This window comes from Malaclemys terrapin, chromosome 3 (assembly GCF_027887155.1).
Source record: "Malaclemys terrapin pileata isolate rMalTer1 chromosome 3, rMalTer1.hap1, whole genome shotgun sequence".
Lineage (NCBI taxonomy): Eukaryota > Metazoa > Chordata > Testudines > Emydidae > Malaclemys > Malaclemys terrapin.
The window spans coordinates 101,366,008-101,393,819 of NC_071507.1; the positions used below are offsets into that span (position 1 = coordinate 101,366,008).

Genomic DNA, 27,812 nt, shown 5'->3' on the forward strand with positions numbered 1-27,812 from the left:
TGGATCTAAAGGTTCCAGACACCTGGCTGCATCATGTGGGTGTCCACATGATGCCACAGGATGGAATTTCTGTTTTTCAGTTAGCTTTTTAAAAAACCCTAGGAAATACTATATGATCATGTAATTAAAGACTATTGTTATGCTATCCACCAGAGGCCAAATTAAGATTGAACAGGCAATCTTAGTTCTATCATTTTCTAATGTTTGAGTGCTTTACTTTGCAACATAATGTTCTTTTAACATAGCTTTGTGTGCATAATAACTGATATAGGCTTATAATTGATATTTTTATGCTTACTTTTATAGTAAATAAGAGGGTCATATTTTTATGTATATAATAGAATTTGAAGATATAAACTATGACTGAATTTGAGTATTTAAATACCTTCCCTTGGCTGTTCATTCCTTGACACACATACCTACCAACAGAACTGAAAGCCAAGTCGGTTCACAGACACAAAAATTGTTAACAGGAGTTTTGACTGAATAAAGACTTAAAGATTTGGGGCCAGATCCTGCAGCCCTTACTCACATTCAATATGAGTACAAGCTATAGAATTGGATCTTTGGCCCTCTTAGTCACATAACTGACGGCACAATATGTATATATTGCATCATTAATCTTATGTAATATGTTCCAATGCTGACCCTATGTAAATTGGTACATTTACTCAATATCTAGTTCTCAAAACCCTTTTTTACACCCTGTGACAGTTTCAGATAAGGAACTGATGAAAGAATGAAGTGCAATAAGAACAACTTGAAGTCAAAGCCAGAATCAAGTTGTGAAAGAAACAAACAGCATTTTATTGAGGAAGACTTCCAGAGATGTTCAAAGGCCTAGTTAAAGCTCTCTCTCTCACACACAAATTATAACAAAATTTTATATATATATATATATATATATATATATAAATAAATTCACACGTGGAGAGAAATTACTTTCCATTTGACATGATGTAGTTGGGGCTTTGTTCTGATTTCACAAACAAATAATTTTAACTAAAATTTCTTTAAAAGTTTATGTTAAAGAAGTTATTTTATACATTATATGACCTCTTCTCTTATCCTCTAAATCTCTCTCCAAAATTACTGCTTTTATATAACCTTCCTATGTTAATCTCCCTCCCTATTCATGAAATCTTTCTGCAGCAGTTCTCAGACTATGGGTTGGGACTCTAAAGTGGGTTGTGACCCCATTTTAGTGAGTTGCCAGGGCTGGCATTAGACTTGCTGAAGCCCCAGGGCTTCGGTCCCCCGGCCTGGAGTGGTGGGGCTCAGGCTAGCTCAGGCTTGGCGCCCACTCCTGGGGTCCTGTAATAATTTTTGTTGTCAGAAGAGATCGCAGTGCATTGAAATTTGAGGACCTCTGGTAGAGTATCCCATTTATTGGGTGAAATCCTGGTCCAAGTGAGGTCAATGAGAAAACTTCCAAAGACCCATTATATTCTTCTGAATTAGAGTGGGAGGGACCATAGGTTTATTGCATGTAAAGCAAAGCGTACACTTAAAAAGCATTCTATAAATAATATTAACCAGCCATAAAAGAAAACCCTACATTTCTGAGAGCAAGATTTGTTCCTCCTCTTCCCTCTCTTTTTCACATCCATCTGGATCCATCTCTTTGGTAGTATTGATCAGTTAGGCCTGGATCCCAGCATCCATTTAAGGCTATCTGCAAGATCACAGGACTGGATACTTACTTGCTTTCCCTCTTCATAAGGCTGACTACAACACAAGATTTCAGGGACACCGCCTTCTCCTTTACACTGGACTGAAGAAACTAAATGAAACAATTTAGAAAATAAAAACCAATATAGCAAACATCTAGAAATAAAATTGCTTGTTAATGTAACTGCATGGGTAATCCAGGATATATTCTGGCTGGTATAACATAAAACATTGATTGAGAATTAAGTAAACCCGTAGGTTGTTCCAGCAAAACTGCAGTTAGCAATGCACTGTGTGACAGGCCAGTTGACCGAGAGAGGAATGAAATGCTCATCCAGAAACAGTTGCTGCCTGCAACATCATTGGTGGGGACTGTTACCTGCACACATTAGGGTACCCCATCTTTTCCCAGTCTGTAGGGCTCCAGGCGTAACCTGGTAAATCTCCTCCCTTGGTGTTCACACTTCAACTGCTAGCAGAGGACCTCACCCTCCCTGATTGAACTAACCTCGTTATCTCCAGACTGATTCTTGCCAGCATATTTTTACCTGCCCCTGGAAATTTCCATCACATGCATCCGACGAAGTGGGCATTCACCCACGAAAGCTTATGCTCCAATACATGTTAGTCTTAAAGGTGCCACAGGACACTGTTGCTTTTTCCAGTAAATTTAGGCACCCCCACCTTTTCCCAATTCATAGGGCTCCAGGCGTATACTACTACTGCAGGCTTGCAGGACCTTTTACCAGTGAAAGAGCCTTGCACAGTAATATACTACATAACCTCTATTTATTAACAATCACCAAAACCAGACTGCACACGCTACACACACAGTGCTCACCACTCCCAATAAGCCAGATGAACTTCTCTTGATGGCCAGTCAGTATCAGGTCCATCTGGGGGCCTACAGGTTCTGCACGGTGTCATTGGCAGAGGGTTGAGGTCTGACAGCTCTGATCTTTGGGGCTGTGTCCTGGAGTTGGTTCCCAAAGAACTTCCTTTTGGACCCCAGTTTATACAGTGAAATTTGAGTCCTGCTTAGCTGTACCTTAACCAATCATTATACTGAAATCTATCTAACCAATCCTAACGTAGTGTAACAAAATTCTCTAATCAATTCTCCCCACCTCCTAGCAAAATTAATTATGTAATAGACAGAAACAATTAAAGAACCAGACAGAGACCATACAGATAAACAATAGGGAAGTGGGGACCATAATGACAAAACAATAAAGAAATGAGGATTTCACAACCACAACTATTGATAAGTGATTTCTTGGCAGACAGAATGATTCAAACTAAGTTTTCTTTAACCATCTGAAGATCTGTTTCTGTATCTGGTGACAGTGGGTGTTATTAGGACGGGGTCTCCTTCTTAACAGCCTGATATTACATTGTTTTAATGCCATTTAGATGGAATGTGAGGATGTGACTTCCTGCTTCTCAGCTAATGGCTGCTGCTCGGCTGCTCTTTTAATCTGGCTGCAGACGCAGGCCTTATCCTTACAGTCCCCTCCTTAATGATGCTTTTACCAAAGCTGTCATTACTATCAAAGGAGTCCAATACTCGGAGCTGCTGAGCTTGGGCTTGCCTCCTTGGTAGGACCAACAAGGGCCTTATTTGACTTTGTATACCAGCTTTCTGCAGTCTTCAAACAGTTCTCTTCATGCAGCAAGCCAAAGCTATTATGCTCACTAATAAAGCCAGTTGGATTCCAGTGATCACCAGAATGGGGTGAACCATTATATTTAGCATACCAGTTGCAGAAGGTGACCACCCTAATAGTGTTTCCCACCAGAAGTGATGTCCTGCATCTGCAATAGTTTTCAGCACTTGGCTGATTTTTGTATTATCATGTTGTAAGTCAATATGTATTTGTTCTGCTGTCTGTGCAATGTATATTGTAAATGGGAGTATAACATAGGATGGACCAACAATTTTCTTATCATGGTCATATTCATGCCTAAAGTTACAGGCATTATATTATGATACAACTGTGATTTAAACTTCAAGTAGTTTAGAGTCCATACAGGTACATAGTATTCAACATTATAACTTATAATTTTCCTAATATTGCAGAAACATCTATTAACTAAATAAGACATAAAATACAGTTCATTATCGTCTACTACTACCATAGGACAATGACTTCTAACACAAACACGTCCCTTTCCCGCATACACAACAGATGACTTTTGTTCAATGAATATATCAAACATACATCTTTGGGTTCCTTTGTCTTTTACATAAAAACATTCATCTCTTTCTTGTAAGTTTTGATCCTCACACACCTATCCCAAATTTTCATGGGCCACACACTGAAAATGTCAATGGTTTTCCATTGTTGGTTTTCTTTATATGCCTAGGAGTGATGATCAGCAGAATACATAACCAAATTTTTCATTAGCTGGATTCCCACAGGTACCACCGGGTATATATATCAATAGTCAGGCTGGGTGTACAGTTACTACATACGCCCGTAGGACCGTTTGATCTGTATTCAATGTAAAATTTACCAATTTCCACAATGCCAATAATTCCTTCTCCCCTTCTGTAACATTTTCTCTCAAAACTTTTTATTTCCAAAGGCAAATTTCTTTGCATGCCTTCCCAGATTATTTGAATGACCAATTGCTGACTTATTTCCTGGGCCTGTGTACAGGCTAATGTTATGGACACATTTTCTTGTATTGTATCCATAGTTCCTGCTAAAAATAACATCCTTGCTATTGCCATACTGGCAGTATTTTAGAAAATAATTGTTGTGCCATTCCTAATTCTGACAAGGAGACACAGATGGGCTTTCCGAGATGGCCTTTCTTGTATTTCAGCTGTGACATAACTTAGTTTTTTTGCCAATACCTCTATGTTAGTAGCATCCAGTATTCCAACTCCTAATCCACTTCCACCCAAAGCAGTTTCCAATACACTTCTTTGGAGCCTTTTCTTTAGGCTACCCACCCCTCCTGGCTGCCAGGCAAATCCAATAACCTTCAGTAGTTCACACTGAGATAGTATTAGGGCAGCTATACCTTCACTGGGCCTTTACTGTTCTGCCCCTTATAGTAATTAGGGAAGGTGTTGCAATGGCCTTCCTTTCCTTACATCCAATTTTATACAACACCCAGGTGCATTCAGTTGGGCTTGCATGCTGGAAGTTGATTAAGACTTGCCAATTATTACTGATTCCTCCTCCCCCCCAAGTAGATCCATCGTATTCTGGGTTGCTCTTTAGCTGGCACCAGCTTTTCCTAAAGTTCTGAAAGACAAAAAGAACATTTTTCTACCTCTTTTGTGGCATATTTGGAAGCATATTTGGAACAGGGTGGCAGATTATTGCTTAAAATACCCCTTCCTTTTACAAATATCCTTGCTGATTGCAGGCAAAACAGAGGAATTACCCCCATACTTCCCTGTGTTTTTGTTCTATAGGCAGGCCAGGTTTAATGGCTTTTACCCTGTAAGGGTTTAGGGGCAATTATCCCACTGTTCAGTCATTAAATTCATGAGGTGGTGTACCTCAGTTTCCCTTTTTATACAGCAGACCAGGTTTGTAATGTTTTTTCTACTGTGCTAAGCTTTACGTTTATTCACAGGTAATAGCTGAAAAGCATCATCCTATGACCTTAAAGGATATTTCCAAAAATCATACACACTATACATTGTTACAGGGGAACTTATTAACATTAAATTTATCCTAATGTTTAATATTAACAATAACATTAGCATCAAATCTATTAAAGGTATCTTGTTATACCATGAATTATATCCTTGGGGTTTTGGTGAATTAAAAGGTAGGGGTGTCATGCATATAAGCAGACCTCTTTTTTTATTTGTCTTCAGATTTTAGCACTGTGCATACATGCAAAAAAGTATATTTTTTCTACTTAGGGTTAACATGTCCCTCTTATTTTTAGGGTTGACTTCTTTTTCCACCTTCCTTGGGGGGGGGGAGGGGAGTCATAATTTTAGCCTTTTGGTTTCAGGTATACCTCTACCTCAATATAACGCTGTCCTCGGGAGCCAAAAAATCTTACCGTGTTATAGGTGAAACTGCGTTATATCGAACTTGCTTTGATCCGCTGGAGTGCGCAGCCCTGCCCCCCCAGAGCACTGCTTTACCGCGTTATATTCAAATTCGTGTTTTATCCGGTCGCGTTATATTCGGGTAGAGGTGTAGTTTGTTTGCTGAGCAGGTATGTTCATTATCTGCAGCTCCTTTGTGCTGCCATTTATGGGCAGCTCTCTCCTTCCACTATCAGTTAGGTAATTTGCATCAACACAGATGCTTTCTGGCTTGCTTTTGGATCCAAAGCCATTAGCAGCTCAGAGACTCTGCTTTAAAAGGGACACAATCAACTTCCACCAGAGTTTTGATTTCTTTCCACTTTGAACTCCTGCTTCCAAAACACACAGCAATCTGGAAAAAAACAAAAAACCAACCAAACAAAAAAAACCCCACAACCTATTGTGGCTCCCTTTGGAGCCCTAATGGGATTTTAATTAAGTAGCATGTTTTGTTTGCATTTCTTTTACCTCTTCTACAATATACACTGCACATGTCCTGGGAAAAATGCACATTCCTTTCATAGTTTAACTTCTATAACATTGTTAGCCATATCAATTTTTACATAAGGTGTTAACTTTTTTTTTGTGCTCACAGAGTTTTCATGTACCCTTATGTGACGTTATTGACACGAACTGTGACGGTTTAGATCATTATTGTTGCAACCAAGGTCCTGTAGTGGCACCAAATCTTGTACAAAGGAGGTCAAGTAAGGTGTCTAGGAAAATGTTATGATTTTCTGGTTAGGATTATGCTATCTGTATGCATGTATCATTTTTGTATTTAAAGTTATAAGTACTGGTGTTATACTGGCTGTATTTCAAACTTGTGCTATGTTTCTGAGTGACACCCCAGACAATTTGGCATCAGCACTGCCTAGCCTGCTTGATGGCCCATTAAGGGCCATCAGCTATACAAGTGACCGACAGAGAGAAGACAGATACACCTTATAACTCAGCAATGCATGCAGGGACATGCCTATGAAGAGAACTCTAAGGCTTCCAAGCCATATGCTGGGCAGCTTGTGTGTGAAACAAAGGAAGCACAGGCCGCATGACAGAGGATATAAAAGGCCCTGGAAAACCCCCCATTTTGTCTTCAATCCTGCTTCTAACCTCTGGAGGAACTTTGCTATACTAAAGCTCTGAACAAAGGATTGAATGACCATCCAAGCTGTGGGTATACTCCAGAGACTTGATTTGAGGCTACAGTTTATCCCACCACTGCTATAAGCCTGAACCAAGAACTTTGCAATGGTTGTATGTATTTGATTCCATTTAACCAATTTTAGCTCTCATCTATGTTTCTTTCTTTTTATGAATAAACCTTTAGATTCTAAAGGATTGTCAACAGTGTGATTTGTGGATAAGATCTGACTTGTATATTGACCTGGGTCTGGGGCTTGGTCCTTTAGGATTGGGAGAACCTTTTTTCTTTTACTGGGGTATTGGTTTTCATAACCGTTCATCCCCATAAGGAGTGGTGCTGGTGGGGATACAAGGGAACTGCAGTATCTGAGGAAATTGCTTATATGACTTCTGATTAGCCAGTGGGGTAAAACCGAAGTCACTCGGTTTGGCTGGTTTGGTGTGCCTTAGTAATAAAGGAACCCCAGCCTTCAGCTGTGACTGCCCTGCTCTAAGCAATTTGTCCTGAATTGATACTCTCAGTAGTGTCCCGGCTTCCTTACACCTTATCAAAGTGATAGTCTGATTACTCAGAGCCACCTTAAGGCTCAGTGTTTCTAACATTGTTTTTTTCTGTGCCTCACCCCTGCTGTTGCTCCAGAGGGGCACTGTCTTTTTTAATTTCTTATTCTTTTACTACAGCTCTTATCTGTTATTTTGTTACCATTCTCCTGGTTTTGATTGCCCTTCTGCAGCCACAACTTTGATCTTGAATGTTATAAAGCATATGAGGTGCCTTAAGGTTAAATGCTAAATACCAAAGCCAAGCAACACTAGTTACCTGTGATTGGCAAAAAGTGTCTGTCAGGTTTGCAACTTTGAATGAAAGATTCAGATGGATTTTTAGTGGTATTATTTAAAAACAAAACAAAAAACAATTTATCTTAAACCTACAAAACAGAGTTTTACAAACTTGGGGCGGCATTCCGGCCATTTTTTTTTTTTTTTTTTTTTGCTTGGGCAGTTGCGCTCTCGGAGCTTGGGGTGGCAAAAAACCTAGAGCTGGCCCTGGGTTTAGGTCCTAATCACTCCACATATTTACACAATATATTTACTTACACACACAGAGGTACATACATACTCTTTTGCTTAACATCCCTTACACTGCTATAATTTTTTCACAGTACATAAATTACATTTGGGGACAGTTAAGTTCCAGTAGAAACCCCTTATGTTCTTTTAGCAAATCTGACTAAGTTGTTCATAGTTAAATGATTTAAATCAGATTGTCTCTTTTCCTGGCTTATTTACAGACATTCAGTTGGAAAAGGGCCCATTTTTCCTTCAGAATGGCTGCAAAGAAACCAAGAATTCTTTTTCTATAACACTTTTTATTGTTAACGTTTTTACAAGCTTCAGCTGCTTAATTCCCAATAGCCTCTGCAGACTTAACTTCTCATTCTCTTTCCTTGCTTATCTCCCAAAATTACACCTCCATCAGCCCAGATATCACGATTCCAAGTATTGTCCCAGGGATCTGAAATCTCCAGGCCTCTACTTACTCCTCCCTTTCTCCTGCCACTATGCCCCTCAGGGCTTCCAACCTGTTTCCCAATCTTTTTATCTGTTGCCTGCCTGCTTGCTTGGGCTTGATTCTGATTTCCTCACTGAACCATCCCTTCCCACGGGCACAGGCTTTGTCCCACTAACCATTTAGCAAGGAGGGTGGGGTCTTCAACTAGCCCCATCCCTCCTGGTCCCTTTTCTTTGTTCCCTTTCTCTCTTGTTGTTCTGGGGTACGGTGACCAGATCACCCAAGTCAAATATCGGGACGCGGGGGAGGGGGGGGGGGAGGCGGGAGGGGGCAGGGCAAAAAACCCCCCCAAAAAACCACACACACACACACACACCCCTTCCTCCACAAGCGCTGGAGGGAGGCCCGGGAGATACAGGGGAAGCGCGGGGCCAGGGTGAGAGTCCGGACTGGTCCCGAGTGCAGGCAGGACTCAGTTGGGCGGTAGGGAGAGTAGGGGGCCCGCGGGGCCAGGCGGCGGCTGTTCTCCCCCTGGGCAGCGGGACTCGGGAGCAGCCGCTGCTGCAGCTCCCACTGCCGCGGGGGGAGGAAGCGGCCGATGGCCAAGCTCGGCGGCTGTGGCTCTGGCGCCCCCGAACCCTCCGAGCCTGGGCCTATTATGGGGACCCAGCAGCGCGCACGCTGCGCCTAGCCCCTGGCCAGTCGTGTCTGGGCTGCTGCCCAGCTGGTGCAATCCCGCGGCGGCCCCGGAGTGGGGGCAGCAGGCCCCAGCCCCCCCGTCCCGCTCGGGTCCTGTAGGGGAACGAACGGGGCTGGGCTGCTGATGCCTCCCCCTGGGGCCGCTGCGGGATAGCACCAGCTGGGCACGCAACTGGCCAGGGTCTGGGTGCAGTGTGTGCGCTGCTGGGTCCCTGCAACAGGCCCAGGCTCGGGAGGTTCGGGGGCGCCAGAGCTGCAGCCGCCGAGCTTGGCCAGCGGCTGCTTCCTCCCCGCGCGGCAGTGGGAGCAGCAGCAGCTACTCCCGAGTCCCGCTGCCCAGGGGGAGAGAACAGCCACCGCCTGGCCCCGCAGGCCTCCCCCCTACTCTCCCTACGGCCCAACTGAGTCCTGCCTGCTCGGGGCCAGGCCGGACTCTCACTCACCCCGGCCCCGCACTTCCCCTGCATCTCCGGGGCCTCCCTCCACAAGCGCTGGAGGGAGGAGGAATGGTGAGCCTGGGGAAGAGGCGGGGATTCGGGGAGGGAGCCAATGGGGGAAGGAGGGAGTGGAGACGGGGCAGGAGGGCGCGAGCACTTCCGGGCTCTGGAGTATTTGCTTGTTTGTCCCGTGTCCTGACCTAACGTTGGAAATATCGGGACAGTTCCGATAAAATCGGGACGTCTGGTCACCCTATTCTGGGGTGCTCATTCTGCCAGATAGGTAGCGACCCTTTCTGTGTTAGACTCTTATCAGTTCAGTCCAAAAGACCTTAGGCTGCCCAGGCATTCTCTACCAAATCTGTTACCTGCACACATTAGGGCACCCCACTTTTTCCCAGTCCATAGGGTTCCAGGCGTAACCTGGTTAATTTAGGCACCCCCATCTTTTCCCAATTGGTAGGACTCCAGGCAAAAAGCACCTACCTGTACCCAATTCGTAGGGCTCAGGGTGTAACTAACCTGGTCAATTTAAGTACCCACACCCTTTCCCAGTACATAGGGCTCCGGGTGTATACTACTACTGCAGGTTTGGAGGACCTTTTACCAGTGAAAGAGCCTTGCACAGTAATATACTACATAACCTCTATTTATTAACAATTACCAAAACCAGACTGCACACGCTACACACACAGTGCTCACCACTCCCAATAAGCCAGATGAACTTTTCTTGATGGCTAGTCAGGATCAGGTCCATCTAGGGGACTCCAGTTTCTGCACAGTGTCATTGGCAGAGTGTTGAGGTCTGACAGCTCTGATCTTTGGGGCTGTGTCCTGGAGGAGAACTTTCTTTTGGACCCCAGTTTATATAGTGAAACTTGAGTCCTACTTAGCTGTACCTTAACCAATCATTATACTGAAATCTATCTAACCAATCCTAACATAGTGTAACAAAATTCTCTAATCAATTCTACCCCACCTTAATTAATTTATACCTAGCAAAATTAATTATGTAGCAGACAGAAACAATTAAAGGACCATACAGATGAACAATAGGGAAGTGGGGACCATAATGACAAAACAATAAAGAAATGAGGATTTTACAACTATTGATAAGTGATTTCTTGACAGACAGAACGGTGTCAAACTAAGTTTTCTTTAGCCATCTGAAGATCTGTTTCTTTATCTGGTGACGGTGGGTGTTATTAGGACAGGGTCTCCTTCTTAACAGCCTGATATTCCATTGTTTTAATGTCATTTAGATGGAATGTGAGGATGTGACTTCCTGCTTCTTAGCCAATGGCTGCTGCTCGGCTGCTCTTTTAATCTAGCTGCAGAGGAAGGCCTTATCCTTACAGAGACGGTCTGGAAGATCAGATGGGTCAGGACAGAGGCTCCTCCTGGGCTCTTGTCTCTCTCATGATCTATGCAATTTTTATTATCTCCTCAATAGATTTGCTGCAATGCTGTATTACTGTTACTAATTCATGTTTTAGAAAAGGGAATGAACAGTGAGATGCCATAAGTTGCAGAAAATAAAATCATTGAAATTAGTTAAGACTAAAGAAGACAGTGTGGAATTTCAGAGGGAACTAAACAAGCAATCTGAATGGTCAGTGTGAGGAACATCCACCAGAAAATTGGTGTGGGAAAGAGCAGCTACGCTCTGCATCTCCAAGCTGGGAGGAGGTGGAAGCGGCCAGAAAGGATGCCCATTGGCACACTGGGCAACCCCCCTTGGTAAAACATGAAAATAAAGCTCTTACACCAGAACAGGTTAGAGCCATGGGAAAGCACATGGGCCCTTGTGACCAAGATACAGTGCTTAACTGGTTAGCCAAATTATCTGTTACACCACATTTGTCTCAAGATGATGTGATATGTATACTAAGTGAATGTATGTCTAATGATTATTTTGCAATTCTTCCTTATAATGTATTAATTGATGCAAATAATGAACCATCTACTATCTATTCATTTGTATTTTAATTGTTTTATCCACATGATAATGTAATGGGCAAGGCATATTCAGAAAAACAGAGTGTAGATGAAAGGCCATAAAAATATTTTCTGAGGAAAAAATTGTTATTCTGGTTGGCTAGACTAGGGGTAAACTGGGATAATCACTTATGATACACCAGAGTTAAGAGAACTTTATGTGCAGGGTTTATCTCCTAACATACGGCTAGCTATAGCCAACAGTCGGCTGCCTTTACTAGAAGCAAGAGCATGGGAGATTTTTGAACTCCAGCAACTAGTCCATCAAGGAACATCAGCAAAAAAGAAGGTAGCTGCATATAATAGTAAGGAGACTATTGGTAAATGGTAAAAGCAGCCACACAGGACAAAGTTCCGCCACTACTAAACCCCTGGACAACAGAAACGTTATGTTTAGAGGAACTGGAGATGAGATAAGGATTTTTAAAAAGCTTATGCTAAAAATATTGTCTCAGTATGAGCCAGGGGACAAGCTAAATAAGCAGAGACTGTCAGCAGAGGACATGTTTCTAAAATTGGCTAAATATGAATTGGGCAAAAGGCTGGAGGGCCAAGCTCCGACACTCTGGTAGAGTCTGTCTCCACTAGCAGTACTTACTGAGGAAGCTGAGCTTCCCGAGCCCCTGTAGTTAACGACGAATGGGGCAGGCCTACAGTAAAAATTAAAATAATGGGAAGCTTCGGAAAAATAGAACAATCAATGCTGGTGTATACAGGGGCCTCCACTAGTTTGTTATGTCTCAAGGGAAGTCCTATAGCTAAGAACTTGCCAGTAAGAGAACTGAAATCTTTGGTCTCATATAATGGTAAAGAAAATGTCATTCCTTTTACTTATGAAGTTACATGCCATATTGGGTCTCTATCTACACAGGTCTCATCTGGACTGCAAAAACTGGATGGTACAGGCATATTAGGAATAAATCTGTTGCAGCAATTGGATATAACTATTGACTTACCTGATAGGATGTTGATTCAAGCCGAACACGTAGAAGCAGGTATTCTAATCCCTGCAACACACCGCATCTGTGCTGCCAAGGCTCCAGAAGAACTGCAGCTTCCTATATGGGAGACAGAAATCCAACAAGTTACCAAAAAATCCAACAAGTTACAAGGAGGTGTTTGCTCCTAACAAACTAATTTGCGGAAAGGTCCAAGCCTCAGTAAAGGTAGAAGGTCCTGATCCAAAGCCTATACATCAATACCGGTATTCTGCAGAGGCGAAGGAGAGGATTCGACCCACAATAGAGGCATTATTGAATCAAGAAGTGCTGATACCTTGTCAAAGTGTCTGAAACTCTCCTATCTGGCCAGTTAGAAAGGTTGATGGAAGCTCCTGAAAGTTAACCGTGGACTATAGGGGATTAAACAAGGTGACACCCAGGTTGGCCCCTGTTGTTGCTAAATTTCCAGAGGTGATGAATTTAATCACCGAAGGTGCATGCTGGTACAGCATCCTAGACATCTCTAATGCCTTCTTCTCCATAAAACTCCATCCCTCCTACTACTATAAATTTGCCTTCACTTATGAAGAACAACAAGTCACCTTTACAAGGGTTCCCCAAGGGTATCACAATGCTCCGAGTTTATGTTATTGCATCGTAGCAGCATTATGGAAAACCGCCTCCTACCGTGACAACATTGTCAGTTATGTAGATGATATACTGATAGCTACCAAAACCAAGCAAGACAACATCAAAGCTCTAGATGAAGTACTAGGAATTCTGAAAACAGCAGGTTCCTAGTAAACCCAACCAAAGCCCAGCTAGTTCAACAACAAGTAGGGGTGCAACTGGACCCTGCCAGGAGGAAACCTGATACCAGTCGAATAGAGCTAATATCTAAAACTGCCTGCTCCACCAGATGTTGGCACACTCAGGGTCTTCCTAGGCCTGGTTGGTTTTTCCAGGGAAGGTTATAGCGAGAAGGCAAGCCATTTTACCAGCTACTTAGGAAAGGCCAACTATGGAAGTCGGTAGAGGAAGAGCCGTACAACAGCTGAAGCAAGCCTTAATGGAAGCATCTGCACTGGCATTCTCGCAGGTAAACAAACCCTTCCACCTCTAACTAGCAACCACTAACACAGCAATCACCGCTATTCTACTGCAACATCATGGAACTTCCTTGAAGCCCATAGCATATGGGTCCAGAGTGTTATCAGCAGTGGAACAGCAATTCACTGACTGTGAACAGAGGTATTGGGTCTTGAATGGGCGCTGGCTCATTGGGAGTATATAGTGGGCATGGCTCCTATAGTGTTAAAGGCCCCACACACTCCTGTGAAGTATGTGCTGACTGAGAGAGCCAACTTTGGAAGAGTAAGCCACCCTCGTCTAGCTAACTGGACCTTAGCTTTGATCAACAAAGAAATACAGGTAGAAAAGGTTGCATGTCCCAGCCTGGCACCATTCGCACTTTGCATTCCTGCACCAAAAGAGCCCCTGATAAATCATGAGTGTCCTCTTCCCGAGAATATGAATCCTGAGATCATATCACCTTTCAAGTTAGAATCAGTGTTTGAAGAAGCTAAAACTTATAACCGAGACCTGTGCGTTGTGGATGGAAGCAGCATGTACATCAATGGAAAAGCAGCCACAGGGTTTGCAGCTTTACATGTTGCATCTGACAAAGCATTCCAAGGAGCCATTGCACACAACTCAGCCTAGGCTGCAGAAATAGTGGCAATCATTGTAGCCTTGGAAAATGATGAAATTTCCACAGATATTACCATCTGCCCAGATTCTGATTGGGCAATGATGGCATTGCTGGACTAGATGGCTATTTGGAAAACAAGAGAAATGAGATAACCAGCCATTGCTTATGCCCAATATCTGAAATATGCATGGCAGTTAGCTGAGTCCAGGAGGGTGACACTTTCTTGTTTAAGGTTAAGGCCCACCGAAAGAATAAATCAGAAATCACTTTCCTGAATAGCAAGGTGGATCGACTGGCAAAGCTTGGGACCAGAGATGCAAGCTTCGGACCAGAGTTCAGATAGGATAAGGTTGTGACGTGTTGCAGTCTATATGGTTTTATAAAAATATAAGTGAATGTAATGTAACTGGGATATGCTTCATGCAAAAGGTCTCTTGTAAGGTATCATTACAAAGCTCATAATCTACTGAGTGTGATCATCCTATTTGTAGAAATGTACCACTCTTGTATCTAAAACTAGAAATATAAAACATAACTCTGAGGGCCTATTGTAATTATGTAAAGTGTGGGCCATTAAGGATGGTTTGAAATCTTGATGATTCCCATTGTCTGCAGATGGCTGTATTTACCTGTGAGTCTTCCTGTACATGTGTGTGCTGGCAAGTGAGTAATGAAGTCTTGCAGTGACATGAGATCATGTCACCTGAACGGGAATCCATCTTTAACCTGGTGCTTTTCCAGTGAGGGGAGGTGGAAACCCAGAGGGACAAAGGGTTCACGCCTTATGCAAAAGATATATAAAGGGGTGGAAGAGAACAAGAGGGGGAGGAGCCATCATGAAGAATCATTCATCTGGTTTAATTATGGCAACTAAAAACAAGGTTGGAGACCAGGAATCTACAGAGGATGGTATTCCATTGATTGTAATCCCAACTGTGCTTCAACAAGAACTGATACAACTGGCACATAGACAGGGTCATTTTGGAGTCCAGAAAACGCTATGTAAGTTGGCTACTGTGGTCTGGTGGCCAGAGATTGCAAGAGATATGGAGCATTACATCAACAACTGCCTGAGATGTGCTCAAAATAACCCAAAATCATCAAAGGACCTCTTCTCTATCAACCAGTGGATGGTCCATGGCTAAGGGTGCAAATTGATTATATTGGCCCCCTACCTCGAACAAATAGGGGAAATCAATATTGTTTAGTGTGCATTGACCCCTTCTCAAAGTGGATTGAGGCTTATCCAACATGTAATTGTACAGCTCAAACTACATTCAAGTTATTGCTGGAAAATGCATTCAGTCGGTTTGGTCTACCAAGAGTCATCGATTCCGATCAGGGTCCTCATTTCACCAGGGAAATAACCAAACAACTCTGTATAGCCCTGGTGGTGCATCAAAGATACCATGTAGCAGGCAACCCCCAAGCATCTGACCTTGTAGAAAGATCAAATAGATCTCTGAAGACTGCACTCTGGAAAGTCATCGATTCCTCAGGCAAAAACTGGGATTGATACCTCCCATTAATTCTCATGGCAATGAGATCCACCATAGGATCCCACGGTTTCACTCCTCACGGGTTATTTGGACAACCTATGGTAACACTGGAACAACGGTGGGTGCCAGGAGGGGTACCCCCTGATGAATATCGACCAAGAGCAATAACAGACCAATATATAAAATCCATGCTAAGGGTCATCACTGGTGTGCAAAGGGCAGTAGCTGTCACCCTAAAAGCCAATTGTAGGAAGATGGACCAAAGGCTCAATAATAACCTTAAATTCATTGAATAGAATGTGAGTGATCAAGTTCTATTCAAGTATTATTCAGAAAAAAAAAACATCCACTCAGTCCTAGATGGGTTGGTCCTGTTACCATTATAAACAAAGCAAGTCAGACTACTTACCAGCTGGAATGAAAGTCTGGGAAGAAACGAGTCACCAAATGGTTTCACAGCACACAACTCAGAGCATGGAAGGGAAACATCTGCCCGGACAACACTGTAAAGGAAAAAGAGAGGAAAAATAATCATAAATCACCTTAGGTAAAATTAATATTTTCATGTTTTCTTTTACAGGGTACTGAAGAAAGCATGAACACTCTTGGAAAATATCTGATGTCTATAGTTATGGCATGGTTATGGATTTGTCAAGGTCCAATAGTTCAAGAAAATGAGCATTGGTTTTGTAAAGTGAATGAGAGTCTACTCTACAAATGAAAGATTCCTGTTTTTGAGTATGACCAGGATGAGGATTCAGAAAAAGATGTATATACACAAGAGACTTTAAAAATGAGGAATATGATGAGGAGTATGACAAGAATTACGAGAAGGAAAACAAAGGAGCTAGAATCCAAATGATGCCAAGGGCCCCAACTAAACCCTTTCCAGGAGGAAGTTAGGACAGAAGCACCGCCTAAGGCACCGCTTAAAATATGCACTTTTGGATTTAAACAGGGAAAACAAGATCTGCCAGCAACTCGAATCCCTCTCACTCCTGCATATTGGGTCGTCCCTGAGGATGTAATGACTGGATTATCCAGCATTTACTCCTACGTAATGGAAAGGTATTGTTATTTAGTTATAAAGGAGAATAAAGGCAACAACTCACTGGTGTCATTCACCCTACACAACAATCGAACACATGACCCAGTGCTAAATCCAACTGGACAGCTAAAATATATTAAAAAGTTATTTAATGGATGTGCATGGATGTTGGACTCTTCCCCTTTCATAGGTTGTTCACAGGACATAAAGGATTGGGACTCATCCAAGCGTATCAATTTTAAAACCAATGCACCTTCTACCACAACACCAGGCTTTATAAATATTACTTGTAGCCTACATCACCATAATTTTCAATTCACCTCAATTAAATTACATGGGCACCCCCTTATACCAACGAACATTTAATCATGAATCTATCCTGTCAAGTATGCAGAAATCAGTGTTCTCTCTCTTTGACTAATTATGTTTCATCTAAGTTTTGCAAATTGGATGACTCAATAAAACAATACAACCTCACCTGCACAGGAATTCTCATGGTTAATACTAGTATTTTGCACTTTGGGGTGTGGATTGTTAAGGGCCTGTTTGAACTGAAAACATCGTTCAAATTGACCATTGCTCCACCACCACAAACTAGTTACGTGGGACCTTTTGTTGTCAAAAAGGATATATCAAGAATTATGATTATTGAACCTCAATTCGCCCTAAAGAAGATCATAATGCCTATTCAAATCTTTATCATTCCACTACATCTTCTGTGTGCACCCTTTGTGATGCCCTTATTAATGGGATGGGGAGCATGGCTACAAGGAATCTTGCCATCCTCCTTACAACAAAGGAAGAAAAGGGATGTGATAGTAAAGGTGCTTAGAGGAGTAGGAGCTGGACTTGGGGTAATTAATACCATCGATCAAAACTTCCTTGCCAAAAGAATAGGTGATCTAGGTCATGACATGTCAACCTTCTTGGAGCCACTATCGTCAGCGCTGATGGGATTAGGACCCACTAAATTCAATATTGTAAATATCCTCCCTTATTGGTTGGATATTCAGGAACAAGATCACCTACAGATATTGGGGGCTCTTGGCATCCTGCAATCAAATCTCTCTGAGGCACTTATCTGTATGGAAGCCCAGCAATAGTTATTAAGTGTTGCAAAATCAATTGTAAGAGATGGCCTAAATGGAAACATGCCTTTGGAGTTAAAAAGAATAATCGGAAATAACTCCATCATGAATGGTGGAGACTCATTAATTTCCCCATAATGAGACTATTATAGCCCTTGTACTCACCTTAAGGTCAGCTGTTGAGGAAAGCATCTATCCTCTCGTTCCGCTAGGAATTTTTGCCAACCAATCCCTAATGGTGCTTTTGTGGAAGAAAGTGCATTTTAAGGGGAAAGAGTATACACCCATTAATATACAAGCCTGTACTGAGCAGAAAGGATTGGGATTAACTTGCACCTCTGCATATGGGAGGAGGCCCATGTGTGCCTAAACTCTTTGTCAGGATCATGTAGTTACGAGCTGCATCACCATTCCCTTGTTAACCAGTCGGCCATAGTGCAGGTAAATAGACACTGTGTCTGTGTAAGAAGTCTGTGTCCAATGTTTACTGTAAATAGGTTTTACCATATAATCAACAATTTTACTGCAAATATTTGTTTGTGTCAAGTATCTAGTCTAAGGGGATGTGATATAAATGTGACGTTGCATGACCTAGAGTCAGAAGTCATTCAGTCTGAATATCGACTATACGACTACATAGAGCCTATACATATTGGAGCTGACTTAAAGGCTATCAAGAAATTACGACACTGTAAACAGCTCACCTATTATATCAACAACTTAAAAACGGAAGGTCTTAAGACTCTTCTCACGGTCCGCCATTCGGTGGATAAAATCAAACGAATCCTTAAGAAAGTAAAGGATGAAACCACATCTCTACATTGGTGGGAAGGTATTTTTATGTGGGTGAAGCTCATGCTGCTTGGATCATCATGCTCCATCCAATTATGGTATTCTTAATCATACAATTTCTTTTAATCATTTATGTAGTTCTACTAAATGTTTATCTGTGCATGACGAGAAAAGGCTATTTTTAGAGGCAATGAATTTCACATTATTAATATAAAGCTACATATTAGAGCTACAACAGAAAATTCAAATGACTGACCTTTGTTTCTGGGAGCGTTTTTGTACAATCTTTTTACTCTTACTTGTTTCCTTTACTCAAAGGAAGCTCTTGGGGGCAGGAACTGTCAGTGGCTAGCACACTGAGCCTCTCTTCTTGGTCGAGGCACTACAATAGTGTAAATAACACAGTAACTTCTCACTTAACGTTGTAGTTACGTTCATGAAAAATGTGACTTTAAGTGAAACGATGTTAAGCTAATCCAATTTCCCCATGAGAATAAATGTAAATGGGCGGGGTTAGGTTCTAGGGAAAAAATGTTTGCCATACAGTACAGTACTATAGTTGGGAGGTGCCCCCGCCTTACCCCACACAGGCACAGCCCTCTGGCACTGGAGACAATGAGGCAGACAAGGAGGCTGAAGGTGCTGTAGGCTAGGAGAAGCATGTTGTGCAGCAGCAGTGGCTGCTTCCCCTACTCTGCAAGCACCAGGGGCGGGGGGCTCAACCCTCGGCCCACCCACGCCACTCCTTCCCCCAGCCCCCACTATTAACCCATCTCTTCTCCCCTCCCCTCTCCTCTCCCTTTACTCTGCACGTGGCGTCCTCTCTCCTTCCCCTCCCTCCTGCCCGTGGCAATCAGCTGGCTTGCAGCGTTCAGGAGGCAGGAGGGAGGGGGGAGAACATAGCGCGCAGGCTCCCCCACCCTCCCCTGCCCCCTGAACACTGCAAGCCAGCTGATTGCTGTGGGCAGGGGACGGAGGGGGGAGGTGCGCTGCATCCTCACTCCTCCTCCTTCCCTCCTGCCCGTGGCAATCAGCTGGCTTGTGGCATTCAGGGGGCAGGAGGGAGGAGCGAGTCCTTGGCGCTGGGGGTGGGGGGGCGTAGGAGAGCTGATGGGGGGGCTGCCAGCTGTGGACAAAGCAGGCAGCCAAACGACGTTATAGCAAAGCATTGCACAACTTTAAATGGAGCATGTTCTGTAATTGAACAGGGATGTAAGATCAAAACTATGTTAAGTGAGAGGACCTTAAGTGGGAAGTTACTGTACACAGGAAACATCCACCACAAGACAAAATGCAATACAGTCTAAACTAACTATGCAGAGTCATCCAGAGTAATTCCAAACAAATAGAGAATACAATAGAAGTGTTTTGTGACACATTGGTAGGAAAAAAACTATACAAAGTTTGTGAAATAAACTTTCCTCCTTATGGAATAATGCTTGTAAGGACTGACAAAAAATTAACAATTATTTCTTTGCAGTTATGGAAATAAACTCATACATCTTGTATAGAGGAGCCTATGTAAATAATATTTTAATATACTATGTTCAAATTTAGCATGTGAACACCATTTCTAGAATCAGAGTGGATGTGCTCTATGTTTTTCATAATTTATCATGTCATTGGATGTCTTTCATAGAATATCAGGCTTGTAAGGGACCTCTGGAGATCATCTAGTCCAACCCCCTGCTCAAAGCAGGACCAAGCCCCAGCCCAGATCCCTAAATGGCCCCCTCAAGGATTGAACTCATAACCCTGGGTTTAGTAGGCCAACACTCAAACCACTGAGCTATCGCTCCCCCCACTGACCCTTCCCCATAAAACATCATCTCTGCCCCCAAACACTTTTATAAAAGCATTCAGGAGAAGATAAACACAGTTCATTGATGTAGAAACCCAAAACATGATTTCTTAGGGCTTGTGTATACTTAAAAACACTACAGCGGTGCTGCTATAGTGTTTCAGTGTAGACACTACCTACACTGATGGGAGGCATTCGCCAGTCAGTGTAGGAAATCCGCCACCCCGACAGGCAGTAGCTAGGTCAACATAAGAATTCTTCTATTGACCTAGTGCTCTCTACACAGGGACTTAGGTCATCTTAACTACACCACTCAGAGTGTGGATTTTTCACACCTCCTGAGTGATGTAGTTATGCTAACCTAATTTTCTAGTGTAGACCAGGTGTTAATCTAAAATGTAAAAAGAAAAGTGCTTTAAATGTTACTTTCATGGGTAAACAATACTCACCATTCAGCTAGAGATGCTAAGTGTATACTTAGGCTTGTTCAAAATAATGCATCAAATACTTGGACACCCAACAGACACATAGATCACTCCTTCATACGCAGATCTTCCTTCTTCACCAAAGAATGAGGTTTAGCTGCCTTGGCAGCACTGCCTTCCCCCTCATTCAGACCCTGTGGAGGACATCAGGAACAGAGACTGGACAGCGTTAGGGAAATCCTCACTTTCTCCCTTCCAGCTCTGTGGAGCCTATCCTAAGGCTGTATTATTTTTTCTCCAGAGCCCCGCCCTGGGGGCTGGAGCCTCTAGACAGAGAGAGGATTCCTGGGAATTCACCAGGTTTTGAGGCAAGCTTTGCAATATTTTTCATGGTGGGGTAGGTTCACCTCTAAGTCAGAATTGCTCCACTGTGTCAACCTTATTCCTGAGGAAAAGTAATTTACTGCTGGGCTATACCAGCACCTACTGCATAATGGCTCAGCTACTCTGGCCAGTGAGAGTGTATATGCACATTGTGGAGAGGAAACAGGGGTGAAGCCACGATTGTGCCCATTCTTTGCTCTCTCTCTCCCACCCACTTCTTCTGGGGAGGGAGTAAGTAGCTGAGTAGCCTCCCTTACCCTAGATCCAACCACCCACGGAGCATTTTAGAAGTTCACAACCATATCTGAACGTTGTGGTTCGCGCCCATATTTCATAACCAGTTGAACCAAAATCCCAGCTCTAATGCACCCAAATTTTGAAGAAATTTCAGTTCAGATCTGAATCCAAACGTAGTGACTTCACCACTGCCAGATAAACAAATACAGTACTAGTAGAATACTCTCACTCACTCATGCCCGTCACCCCAATCGGGGTATGGGCCGCCAACCACAGATCTCCAGAGTCCTCTATCCTGGGCCATTTGCTCTAGCTGGTTCCAGGTATAGACCATTTTTATGCTATCAGCCTGAAGGTCGCGTCGCCAGGTGTTTCTTGGACGGCCTCTTTTCCGCTTGCCTTGGGGGTTCCACTGCAATGCCTGTCTAGTGATGTTGGTTCTGCGACCTGCGCCGTCTTTCTTGACTCGTACATGGTCCTCACGTTCCATGTACCGATGGTAATCCTCCTAGTTGCAAGAAGGGTAATCGGCTTAGTGGCTTCCTCACGACTTTCACCACCCAGCGTCATGCGTCTTTGAATTGAAGGCCCTTCTTTTTCCAGGCTAAAAGTCTCTGTTATCTCTATTGTTGGTGTTTCTGTAGCAAATTAATTTTTTTTTTTACGGGGTGGAGTTGCTAGCCCCACGCCCAACCCTCCTCCTTTATCCTGACTTGGGACAGGCAGATGGCCCCAAAGGACCTTTCTAGTGGAGTTACTAGTAGAATAAATAAGTAATAATAATATTTTGCACTTAAAGAGCATCTTCACTCAAGCAACTCAAAGCATTTTAGCATTCATCAGCACCAATGTACATACTCTCTTCAGTATTTTAAGATATACATGTGTTTGTACAAGGTACATTGATGGTACTGCTTTAAAAGTGAATTCATATGGGCTTGGTACTGACTAACTGAGGTTCTGACAAGGAAGTGACAGTTTTTCATTTTGCTGTAGAAGTGTTAGAACTTACTGGGGTTAAACACTTGACTGGCTTTGCATACTTATCTTAGCAATGGTTCAGGTTGCAAAGAAGTTGTAATGCTTAAAAGTGTGAAGTGTAAGAAATGTGTCAGTGACAGTGTGGGTTCAGCTTAATGACTACTTGAGAATGTAGGAGGAAACAGAATCTTAACTGATAATGAAATTTTCCATAGGGCTAATTTACAAACAGCAAGCAGTTATATTTTGTGGTCATGTTTTTGCTTTTAGTCATAAGAAAAGCTTATCTGGACATTATGTACTGTGCTTGGGTATTTAGCTTTTGTGACTCACAAGAAAATAGATGCGCTAGAATGGGGAAGCATAGTCAGATGGTTAGCACAGGAGAATGGGAATCAGAGGATCTGGGTTCTATGCCTGATCTTGTCACTAACTCACTTTGGGCAAGTCACTTAAATGCTCTCTACCTCAGTTTCCTATTTCATAAAACAGGGCTAATAATACTTCCTTGTCTCACAAAGGGGTTGGGAGTGTTAATGAACTAACGTTTGTAAAGCATTTTGAGATCATTGGATGAAAAGTACTATTAAAGTTATTCATTTGCATTATAAAGAAGTGATGTGTAATTGCCTGGCTGGCAGTTACCCTTCATAAGTTTTTTGCTAGATGTAAGGATCCATGACTCTTTAATCATATTGTAGTTGCTATTTGTTTCTTTGTTTAGAGAAACATTCCACATACTAATTTTCCTTAGTGAAAAGAAGTTTCTCCCTAATTTTCCTTTGCCCTCTAGACCTTCTGATTCTGCTTTGAGGTATTCAGAAAGCTAGATTCTGCTTTCAGGTATTCATACCAACTGCCACTAAAACCAAAGGAAGTTGTGCTCATGTATCTTAGGGAAGAATTTGGCTCTCAGTTTCCATCCCATCATTTAAAAACTTTACACCAACTCAGATATTCCATCCTATTTTCTAGATCTTACTTATGAGTGAACATATGGTTCTGTCTGTGCCCTTTTATATTTATTCTTTTCTAATGAAGTATAAGTTTAGTATTCCTACTCCCATTCAGAAAGTCCAAAAATGCAGCAAACAAATGCAAATGAGAGGTGGGTGGTTTTTATTAAAGACATTTTCCAATTACCATTTTCTTTCTACAAAGAGTCACCATGAAAACATTAGTTTCTCAGCTACTCCTAAAATATGTAACAGTATCTTATTGAAAAAGCAAATGCTTAGGGTAGTCCAGTGATCACAATCTATATTTGATGGATTTGGGGACCAGATTATCCCACATCTGCCTATTGCAAGGCTTAGGACATAAGAATGACCATACTAAGTTAGACCAATGATCCATCTAGCCCTGTATCGTCTGCAACAGTAGCCAATGCCAGATGCTTCAGAGGGAATGAACAGCAGGGCCAGCTCCAGGTTTTTTGCCGCCCCAAGCAAAAAAATAAAAGGGGGGGGCAGAGTGCCACCCCTTGAAAAGTAGAACAGGAGTACTTGTGGCACCTTAGAGACTAACAAATTTATTAGAGCATAAGCTTTCGTGGACTACAGCCCACTTCGTGACGCCCCAAGCACACGCTGGTGCCTAGAGGACAGGGCAATTTCGAGTGATCTATTCCTGTCATCCAGTCCCAACTTCTAGCAGGTGGAGGTTTAGGGACACTGGGCACATGGGGTTGCTTCTTGCACCTTCCTCTGAAGCATCTAGTGCTGGTCACTGTTGGAGACAGGAAACCAGACAAGAAGGACATTGGGTCTGATCTAGTATCACAAGTCCTACTTTCCCAACTGCATGATCATACTGTGTACCTAAAGCCATAAATCATGCCTTGTTTAGCAGAAATTTGGACAGAAGAGCATATCTGAAGTAGACATGTCACTGCAATGGTTCATGTTGTAATTAAATCTGATCTCCACTCCAGGTGACAGGTGTGTGTGCATGTGTGAAAGACTGTGATATCCAACTGAGTCACTGGACTAGCTTGTTTTCTTCTTTTAAATTATGTAAGTAAGTTTATGACTCAAATCTGTGCAAGATTTCATTCTCCATTTACAATATAAATCAATTCTGCAGTAAGGAGTCATTCAGAAAGAACTTTTAACGGTGATGCATGTACAAGAGAGCCAAGGGATGGAAACAACTGTGGCTGATGTAACTGAGTAGTTAACTAGCATAGGACAGGACAAATACTTTTTAGAGAATGCATATAGGTCTTATGACAGTGTTGCCAACACTCACAATAATTGGTGTTTTTCTTAAAGCTTGAGCTCCTGGAGTCATCTGAATAAATGAGAAGCTCAGCTTTCATTTTTTCCAAAAATGTAAGTTTCTAGCCCTCATGGAAAAAAACAAATGTGATTCAGTGAAATCTAATGGCTCAAAATACAGAAGACAAAAAGAATCGCAATTTTTAAAAACCTCATTATTTTTAACCCAATTTACGATTGTTAGGATTTGACTGATGAATGTTTGGGGTTGGCAAATACTGTATACAGTAGTCTATACCATATAGTCTAGTGCAGTGTTTCTCAACCAACAGGTCATGATGACCCCTTGCAGAACTGAAATTATGATTACAATCTAAAGCAGGGGTTCTCAAACACTACTGCACCGCGACCCCCTTCTGACAATAAAAAGTACTACAGGATCCCAAGAGGGGAGAATCGAAGCCTGAGCCTGCCCAAGCCCTGCCGCCCCGGGCGGGGGCAGGGGCGGGGGGGGGGGGGAGGAAGTGCAAAGCCCAAGGCCTTCAGTCCCAGACAGGAGGGCCTGTAACCTGAGCCCTGCCACCCAGGGTTGAAGCCTTTGGACTCGGGCTTCAGCCCCAGGCAGTGGGGTCTAGGGTGACCAGACAGCAAGTGTGAAAAATCAGGACAGGAGGTAGGGGGTAATAGGATCCTATATAAGAAAAAGACCCCAAAATCAGGATTGTCCCTATAAAATCGGGACATCTGGTCACCCTAGTGGGGTCAGGCTTCAGCCCCAGACCCTGGGAAGTCTAACTCCAGTCCTGGTGACCCCATTAAAACAGAGTCCCGATCCACAGTTTGAGAACTGCTGATCTAAAGCATAGAAATTCTCACTACCCCACTACCCCACTACCCCACTCCCTGCCCGCCCTTACCTTTTAAAGTCAAGTATTCTCTGACAAGCACTCGAAGCACACACAAAAACTATAGGCAGGGCTGCTAGCACTAAGGTTGCCTGACACTTCACATTATAAAACCCTGTTTTCAATTGCTTATAACTTTGCCATAGTTTAAACATTTGGGAGGAAATTTTCTATGCTGGTGTCTTCCTCAGGCTGAAGTTTCAGCCAAAACAGTATAGCCATTTCCAAGAATGAGATTAGGAAAAAATACTTTGCTTTACTAATATTAAAAAAAAAAATCTGGTGACCTTTTCTTTGAACAGCTCTAGAGCCCCCAGGTTTGGAGCAGTGATGTGAAATTTGGCAGGCAGGTGACTTGTGCTGTCCCCTATTATAATTCACCCAAACTTGGCCAATTTAAAAGCCTTTTCAAAAATTGCAGATCGCACATGCTAGTACAGACTTCAGAGATTGTAACTACTGAAATCTCTGAAGATTCTGTTTGCCCAGTCCAGCCTGGGACTGAGCAGGATTTTCCCAGCAACTGCAGCTCTGGGCCGATACTGGCTGCGCCAGGTCTGGGTTCAGGCACTTCAACGGACAGCAAGAAGACTGTCTTTCCTGTGGTCTCAAATGTCGCCTGGCGGGGCCCACGTGGCATGGACAAGGAATCTGCCTGATACATAAAGCAAAGGGGAGGCCAAACTAAGGTTCCACTTTAATTTGGCATATCCTAACTTTTGAGTGCTTGACTTTGCAACCTTAAAAATATTCTTTTAATGTAGTTTGTGTGTGTGTGTGCACGAGTATTAACTTATACAGGCTTATCATTGTTATCATTGATACATTTACTATAAAAGTAAGCTAAAAATGTAAGGGGGTAATGAAAATTTTTGCTTTTGAATAAGAGGTTGTCAACCTGAGAAGGTTGAAAAGCACTGGTTTGGTTAACAGTCTCTTCTGTTATTAGAACAGGAGTACTTGTGGCACCTTAGAGACTAACAAATTTATTAGAGCATAAGCTTTCGTGGGCTACAGCCCACTTCTTCGGATGCATATAGAGTGGAACATATATTGAGGAGATATATATACACACATACAGAGAGCATAAACAGGTGGGAGTTGTCTTATCAACTCTGAGAGGCCAATTAAGTAAGAGAAAAAAAATTTTGAAGTGATAATCAAGATAGCCCAGTACAGACAGTCCGACTCTGTTACTGATACCCCAGAACCCAGTAACACAAAGATGAACCAGTTCTATTGTATTGTTCAACTTATCCTGAGGTTAAACTTTCCTAAATATCTATTGCCATGATCAACCACAATGATTTCTGTGTATCCATTATTGTCTGTCATGTCAGTAATCCTCAGATCAAAACTCCATAAAATAAATTAGTACAATGCATTTACAACAGCATCAAATGAACCATTTTGGTCTGTCATGTTAGCGATTCAGAGATATCAACATCTCCCCACTTCTACTGAAAGTATTTTTTGTACTTTCTCAAATGTCTTATCTATTGACTCAGTGTTTTTACAGATGAGTTTTAGACTTGTGCGGAATAGAAACGTTAGAGCTCTGTCAAGATAAGGATTATGACACCACTGTTCTAGTATCCAATTGAAATGATAAATATTACTGTTTTTTAAGTAGATAGGCTTCTTTGTGGAGAGCAATTTTAAAATAGTTTCTTTTAAAAAATTAATACATCTTTAAAAAACATGAACATGAAGACTGATGTATTAAGTAGTTTTTAAGGGTCAGACTTAAAGAAGAGCGAATGAGAGTTGTCTTCTTCTCCGTCCTAACTTGCCCTATTGCACCAAAACATTGTAGTGGATACAGAATATTGGTGATTGTTCTGATCAGCTCCTTCTATCTTAGGCTGACCATAAAAAGTTAAATTGGGGTTTTCTGTTAAGGGTGATTTAAATGTGTTTATGCTACCATATAAGCTCACTTCCTCAGGGCAGACTGTTGTATCCCTCAGCTCTGTATTAGCTGTGATACTTTACCTGGGATTAATGACATAAAAAGGTCCCATAGGAAAGGTGAGACAGATGAAGGAAAGGAGAAATCAGAGTACAGCTGCCTACATAACTGCTGATTACTGGTTCTTGATTTTAAGATCCATTTTATTTACAATTTGTGAATTTTTAAAAATTATCCTTCAGTAATTACAAGCAGTTTAAATTCACCTGACAGACTGACTGCTCTATTTTTAGCTTTAGCAGAAACTCAGCACATTTGTTTAGAGAAGCTTTTATT

The 27,812-nt window shown here is 42.4% G+C and overlaps 1 protein-coding gene across 5 annotated transcripts in view; it reads right to left on the reverse strand.

The window, feature by feature from the left end:
• The window catches only part of STX11 (syntaxin 11), a 66,993-nt gene that overhangs the window by 28,323 nt on the left and 10,858 nt on the right, over nt 1–27,812 (reverse strand). The window contains exons 2-6 of one of the 5 annotated variants that reach the window (XM_054023236.1): nt 20,863–21,967; nt 18,869–18,994; nt 16,094–18,767; nt 12,490–12,591; nt 1,704–6,092 (exon numbers count right to left, since the gene is read on the reverse strand). The gene's annotated coding sequence lies outside the window, so the exon portion shown is untranslated. Of the gene's footprint in view, nt 1–1,703; nt 6,093–12,489; nt 12,592–16,093; nt 18,995–20,862; nt 21,968–27,812 lie in introns of all 5 variants that reach the window. The other 4 variants (XM_054023235.1, XM_054023237.1, XM_054023238.1 and 1 more) reach the window with 4 other exon arrangements.